General features: G+C 43.9%; 1 pseudogene; it reads left to right on the top strand.

Moving 5' to 3' along the window:
- The first annotated feature begins 2,940 nt into the window (after positions 1 to 2,940).
- On the top strand, positions 2,941 to 3,548 carry LOC116812660 (large ribosomal subunit protein uL13-like; annotated as a pseudogene).
- Positions 3,549 to 6,710: the final 3,162 nt, after the last annotated feature.

Here is a 6,710-nt window from a genome sequence, read left to right as displayed (position 1 = left end):
GTATTTTTAGTAGAGACGGGGTTTCACTGTGTTAGCCAGGATGGTCTTGATCTGCTGACCTCATGATCCGCCTGCCTCGGCCTCCCAAAGTGCTGGGATTACAGGCGTGAGCCACCGTGCCCGGCCACATTTTGTTTTCTCATTTGATTTTCACAACAACTCAATGTGGATACAATTATTATTTGTCCTTTACAGATTTGCAAAGAGGCTCAGAGAGTTTAACTCACTTGCTGAAGGTCACTCAGCTAATAAGCAACAAAGAGGACCCTAGAAGTCAAGATCCCTGAGTCTACATAAATGCTCTCTTCTTTTTTATCATAATACAATCATTTTGGACAAGAAACCACCCAATACATTTATTAAATATATAAAGGAAAATAAAAGATAGCATTCTTTTCAGAAAAAAAGACATTTAAAAAAAAGAAGGCTAGATTCAGTAGCTCACACCTGTAATCCGAGCATTTTGGCAGGCTGAGGTGGGAGGATCACTTGAGCTCAGGAGTTCAAAGCCAGCCTGGGCAACATAGTGAGACCCTGTCTCTCCAAATAAATTAAAACAATAATAACACTAAAGAAAAAAAGTTCCCAGAAGGAGGGGCAAAGGGGGCATTGGGGTCAATTACATGTGTAAAATTTGGTCTACACTGAAACTTTTTAGAGATTTAGTAAATATTAGTTGATGATAGTACTTTTTGATGATAGCAGCTATTATATATATACTGTGTATGTTCTTATGGAGTCTAACATATGGTCTCCACAGTAGGGTTCAGTAAATTTGGGTGTACCAGGAGGAGACCATTGGCTAAATTTATCAGATTATATTCCTGCCATGACAGGTAGTTGAGAATTGGGTGTATTAGTAAAGGCATGATCAGGGCTGGGCATGGTGGCACATGGCTGTAATCCCAGCCCTTTGGGAAACCAAGGCAGGAGGATCACTTGAGGCCAGGATTTTGAGATCAGTCAGAGCAACATAACGAGACCCTGTATCTCCAAAAAAAAAAAAAGTTTTAATTAGCTGGGCATGGTGGTACACATCTGTAGTCCTAGCTATTCTGGAGGCTGAGGCTGGAGGATTGCTTGAGCAGAGGAGTTCAAGACTGCAGTGGGCTGTGATCACTCCACTGCACTCCAGCCTGGGCAACAGAGCTGGATCCTGTCTCTAAAAAGAAATTAAAAAAAAAATGTTAGGGATATGATTTGGTGAGTGATGCAGAGAGGCAAAAGAATGGGATACAATTCCCTGGAAGCACAATTGCTACCTGTAGGAATCATCCTGGGGACTCCCCTATCTGCAGATGCCAAAGGGTGGCAGTGTCCAAACTGAGGAAGTACCCAAGTGCAGGGAGGCAGCATGGGCGAATGGCAAACACTTGAGCCTCCAAGGCTAGGGCCCTGGCTCTGCTCCCGTGCTTTCTAAGATCTCTTACATAGCTGGGCATGGAGGCATGCCTATAATCCCAGCTACTCGGGAGGCTAAAGAAGGAGGTTCACTTGAGTCCAGGACTTCGTGACCAGCCTGAACAACATATGTATTATATACATATATATGTTGATTTTTGTAGAGACGGGGTCTCAACCTATTGCCCAGGCTGGTCTCAAACTCCTGGCTTTCAGCAGTCCTCCCACCTCAGCCTTCCAAAGTGTTGGGATTACAGGCATGAGCCACCATATCTGGCCTGAGCCACCCCATCTGGCCTGAGCTACCCGGCCCAGCCTAATTTTTTCTTTAAATTTACTAAAAGAAAAACAAGATCCTTTACCACACCACTTAACAGAAAAATATTAACTTAAAAGAATACAGATAGTGTGCAAAAAAGTCACTTGCTGGGTTGATTTAGCATTTTGGTAAAGTATACAAGCTCTGGAGACAGACTGAGTATGTATCTTAGCTCAGCTAGTTACTATGTGTATGATTTGGGGCAAATTACATACCTTCTCTGGAGCTCAGATTCCTCTTCTATAAAATGAGGATAAGAATTCCTCCTTCATGAAATTGTTGGAACAATTAAATAACTTAATACTATATATATATTTTTGAGACGGAGTTTCGCTCTTGTTGCCCAGGCTGGAGTGCATTGGGACGATCTCGGCTCACCGCAACCTCCACCTCCCGGATTCAAGCGATTCTCCCGCCTCAGCCTCCCAAGTACTTGGGATTACAGGCATGTGCCATCACGCCCGACTAATTTTTTTTTTGAGACGGAGTCTCACTCTGTTGCTCAGGCTGGAGTGCAGTGGTGTGATCTCGGCTCACTGCAACTTCTGCCTCCTGGGTTCAAGCGATTCTCCTGCCTTGGCCTCCCAAGTAGCTGGGATTACAGGAGACTGCCACCATGCCTGGCTAGTTTTTGCATTTTTAGTAGAGATGGGGTTTCACCATGTTGGCCAGGCAGGTCTCGAACTCCTAACCTCAGGCGATCCGCCTGCCTCCTCTTCCCAAAGTGCTGGGATTACAGGCATGAGCCACCGCACCTGGCCCAATTTTGTATTTTTAGTAGAGACGGGATTTCACCATGTTGGCCAGACTGGTCTCGAAATCCTGACCTCAGGTGATCCACCTACCTCAACCTCCCAAAGTGCTGGCATTACAGACATGAGCCACTGGGCCCAGCCCTTAATATTATTATTATTTTTTTTTTTTTGAGACAGAGTCTTGCTTTGTCGCCCAGGCTGGAGTGCAGTGGCGCGATAACAGCTCTCTGCAAGCTCTGCCTTGCCGACTCACGCCGTTCTCCTGCCTCAGCCTCCCAAGTAGCTGGGACTACAGGCGCCCGCCACCACGCCCGGCTAATTTTTTGCCTTAATACTATTTTTAAGTGACAACACATGTCATAGAAGTATTAGCTATTGTTACTAGTAACAGTGCCTGTGGCACTTTCCTTATTTGTTAACGATTAGAAAAATAAAAAGATGTGCTTTCCCAGGCGGCTGCCGAAGATGGCGGTGGTGCAGGTCCCGGTCCTCGATGGTCGAGGCATCTCCTGGGCCGCCTGGCGGCCATCGTGGCTAAGCAGGTAATGTTGGGCTGGAAGGTGGTGGTCGTACGCTGCGAGGGCATCAACATTTCTGGCAATTTCTACAGAAATAAGTTGAAGAACCTGGCTTTCTTCTGCAAGCAGATGAACACCAACCCTTTGCGAGGCTCCTAACACTTCCGGACCCCCAGCTGCATCTTCCAGTGGACCGTGCGGGGCATGCTGCCCCACAAGACCAAGCGGGGCCAGACCGCCCTGGACCACCTCCAGGTATTTGACAGCATCCCACTGCTCTACGACAAGAAAAAGTGGATGGTGGTTCCTGCTGCCCTCAAGGTCGTGCGTCTGAAGCCGACAAGAAAGTTTGCCTATCTGGGGCGCCTGGCGCATGAGGTTGGCTGGAAGTACCAGGCAGTGACAGCTACCCTGGAGAAGAGGAAGGAAAAGGCCTAGATCCACTACCGGAAGAAGAAATAGCTCACGAGGCTACGGAAACAGGCTGAGAAGAACGTGGAGAAGAAGATTGACAAATACACAGAGGTCCTCAAGACCCACGGACTCCTGGTCTGAGCCCAGTAAAGACTGTTAATTCCAAAAAAAAAAAGAAAAAGATATGGCTGGGCTCAAAGCCTCCAACCCCTGGACTCAAGTGATCCACCCCAGCCTCTGAAAGTATTGGGATTACAGGTGTGAGCCACCATGCCCAGCCATTATAAAACTTTTAAACCTAGTTGTTAAAATGTTTTAATTTTTAAGTTTTTTTGAGACTAGGTTTAAAAGTTTTGTAAGTGGCATGATCACAGCTTACTGAAGCCTTGACCTCCTAAGCTCAAGAGATCCTCTAACTTCAGCCTCCTGAGTAGCTGGGACCACCGGCATGCACCACCACACACAGCTACTTTTTACATTTTTTTTGTAGAGATGGCTTTCACTAAGTCTCCAGGCTGGTCTCGAACTTATGGACTCAAGCAATCCTCCTGCATTGGCTCCCCGAAGTGTTGAGATTACAGGCATGAGCCACCATGCCCAGCCTAAAATTCGTTTTAACTAATAAAAAGTTTTTAGTGGGGAAAAAGTAATTTAGCTGAGCATGGTGGTGCCCATGCCTGCGGTCTCAGCTACTTGAAGGCTGAGGTGGACCAGGAGATCAAAGTTGCACCACTGTACTCCAGCCTGGGCAACAGAATAAGACTCCATCTCAAAAAATAAAAATAAATAAATAAATAAATATATAAAATCAGTGACATGCCACTATATATGGACAAGAGTGGATACAAATTAAAAAGACTGACAATACCAAGTGTTGACAAAGATATGGAGCCACTAGAACTCTTATTCATTGCTAGTGGGAATGCAAAAGGGGACAGCCACTTGTACAACAGTTGGAGTACCTTATAGTTAAACATACATTTAGCATATGGCCCAGTAATCCTACTCCTAGGTAATTATCCCAGTGAAATGAAATATATGTCCACATAAACATGTATACATGAATGTTCATACAGTAATATTCATAATAGTTAAAAACTAGAAACAATCCATGTGTTCAAGAGGAGGATATAGAAACAAACTGTGCTCTATTTACAAAATAAAATATTACACAGCAATAAAAAGAAGTGAATTCTGACACATGCAACAACACAAAGGAATCTCAAAAAACATCATGCTGAGTGAAAGAAGCATAACACCAAAAAGCACATGCCATATGATTCTATTTTTGTGAAGTTCTAGAACTTGACAAACTTATGGTGGAAATATTTGAAATACTGTTTGCTTCTGCAGTGATGGGGAGGAGAAAAAAAAGTCCAGGAGATTGAGGTCAAAAATTCCATGAAGATAGTTGGACATGGTGGTGAGTACCGATAATCCTAGCACTTTAAGAGGCTGAGATGGATGGATCACTACAGCCCAGGAGTTCCAGACCAGCCTGAGCAACATAGGCAGACCCTATCTCTATAACAATTAAAATAAAAAAATTTAGCCTTGTGTGGTGGTGCATGCCTGTAGTTCCACGTATTTAGGAGGCTGAGGTGGGAGGATCCCTTGAGTCCAGGAGTTTGAGGCTACAGTGAGCCATGATTGTGCCACTGCAACTCCAGCCTGGGTGACAGAGCAAGATCGTATCTCAAAAAACAAAAAACAAATGAATAAAAATAAAAAAAAAATTATACAGACATTTTATAGGTTTTTTTTAAGGGAAGAAGAAATTTTTTTCAAAAGAGAAAAAAATTCTATAAATAAGTAAACTGTTCCCCACTTCTCTTACCTAGTTCTCAAATAGCTTTGTTTGTTATTCAGTTTCTTCAAGTAGCTCTTGTTTCCATCTCAGCAAATTTTACCTAATTTACTGGCATTTTGATCTCAGAGAGTTGACAGTTTGACAAATGAGCTGAAGAATCCATCAGAGAAACACAGTGTGGAATAATATATCTTGCTAGCCTTCCAAATGTGTCCCAGGGGTCAGAAATCCAACTGGTCACTTTTAGAGAAGAGTACTAATAAACTAGATTTATAACTAATAACACGGGACTGGGCACCGTGGCTCACGCTTGTAATCCCAGCACTTTGGGAGGCCGAGGCTGGTGGATCACGAGGTCAGGAGATCGAGACCATCCTGGCTAACACAGTGAAACCCCGTCTTTACTGAAAATACAAAAAATTAGCCGGGCATGGTGGCGGGCGCCTGTAGTCCCAGCTACTCGGGAGGCTGAGGCAGGAGAATGTCATGAACCCGGGAGGCAGAGCTTGCAGTGAGTGGAGATCCAGCCACTGCACTCCAGCCTGGGGGACAGAGTGAGACTCTGTCTCAAAAAAAAAAAAAAAATCACTAATAACACGGACAAATCTCAAGAAGATCTCAAAAGTTAAAACACAACACATAGGCCATGCATGGTGGCTCAAGCCTGTAATCTCAGCACTTTGGGAGCAAGACTGTGTCTCAAAAAAAAAAAAAGTCATGCTTCAAGACCAGCATCAGTTTCCAACCAAATCTACTACCAGGGTCAGCATTCATTGATACTATTTCAGATTAGATTAGGGTTCATAATGAAATATGTGACTTGGATAGTCCCCTAAACCTCTTTTTATTTTTTTTCCCCAGGACACAACATACCACATTTCAATACACCATGTAATTGACTTATTTAATGTGCCTATTGTCTGTCTCCCTGCTCCAGAATTCAGCTCCAGGAGAGCAGAAATCTGGGTCGCTCTATTCACTCATGTGCACTAAGGGCCCAAAAATGATGCCTGTTGACATAGATGGTGTTCAATAACTAGTTGTTGAATAAATCAATGAACTTCTGCCATCGAATAATTCCTATCTGCCAAATAATAATCCTATAAAATAAGAAGAGCTATCAGGGTTTACTACATGCCAGTCCCTGGGCTGAGCACTACATACATTATCTTATTTAAACTTGCAATTTGGGAGGCTGAGGTGGGTGGATTACTTGAGGTCAGGAGTTCGAGACCAGCCTGGTCAACATGGTGAAAGCCTGTCTCTCCTAGAAAAAAAAAAAAAAATTAGCCAGGTGTGGTGGCAGGCGCCTGTAATCCCAGCTATTTGGGAGGCTGAGGCAGGAGAATTGCTTGAACCTGGAAGGTGGAGGTGGCAGTGAGCCAAGATTGTGCCACTGCACTCCAGCCTGGGCAACACAGTGAGACTCAAACCATAAAAATAAAAATAAAATAAAAATAAATAAAAAATAAACTTTCGACAGCCCCATAACC

The sequence above is a fragment of the Hylobates moloch genome, unplaced genomic scaffold, assembly GCF_009828535.3.
Source record: "Hylobates moloch isolate HMO894 unplaced genomic scaffold, HMol_V3 SCAFFOLD_9, whole genome shotgun sequence".
NCBI lineage: Eukaryota > Metazoa > Chordata > Mammalia > Primates > Hylobatidae > Hylobates > Hylobates moloch.
Note: the sequence above shows the minus strand (reverse complement) of the source record. Positions and strands in the feature narration are given on the sequence as shown.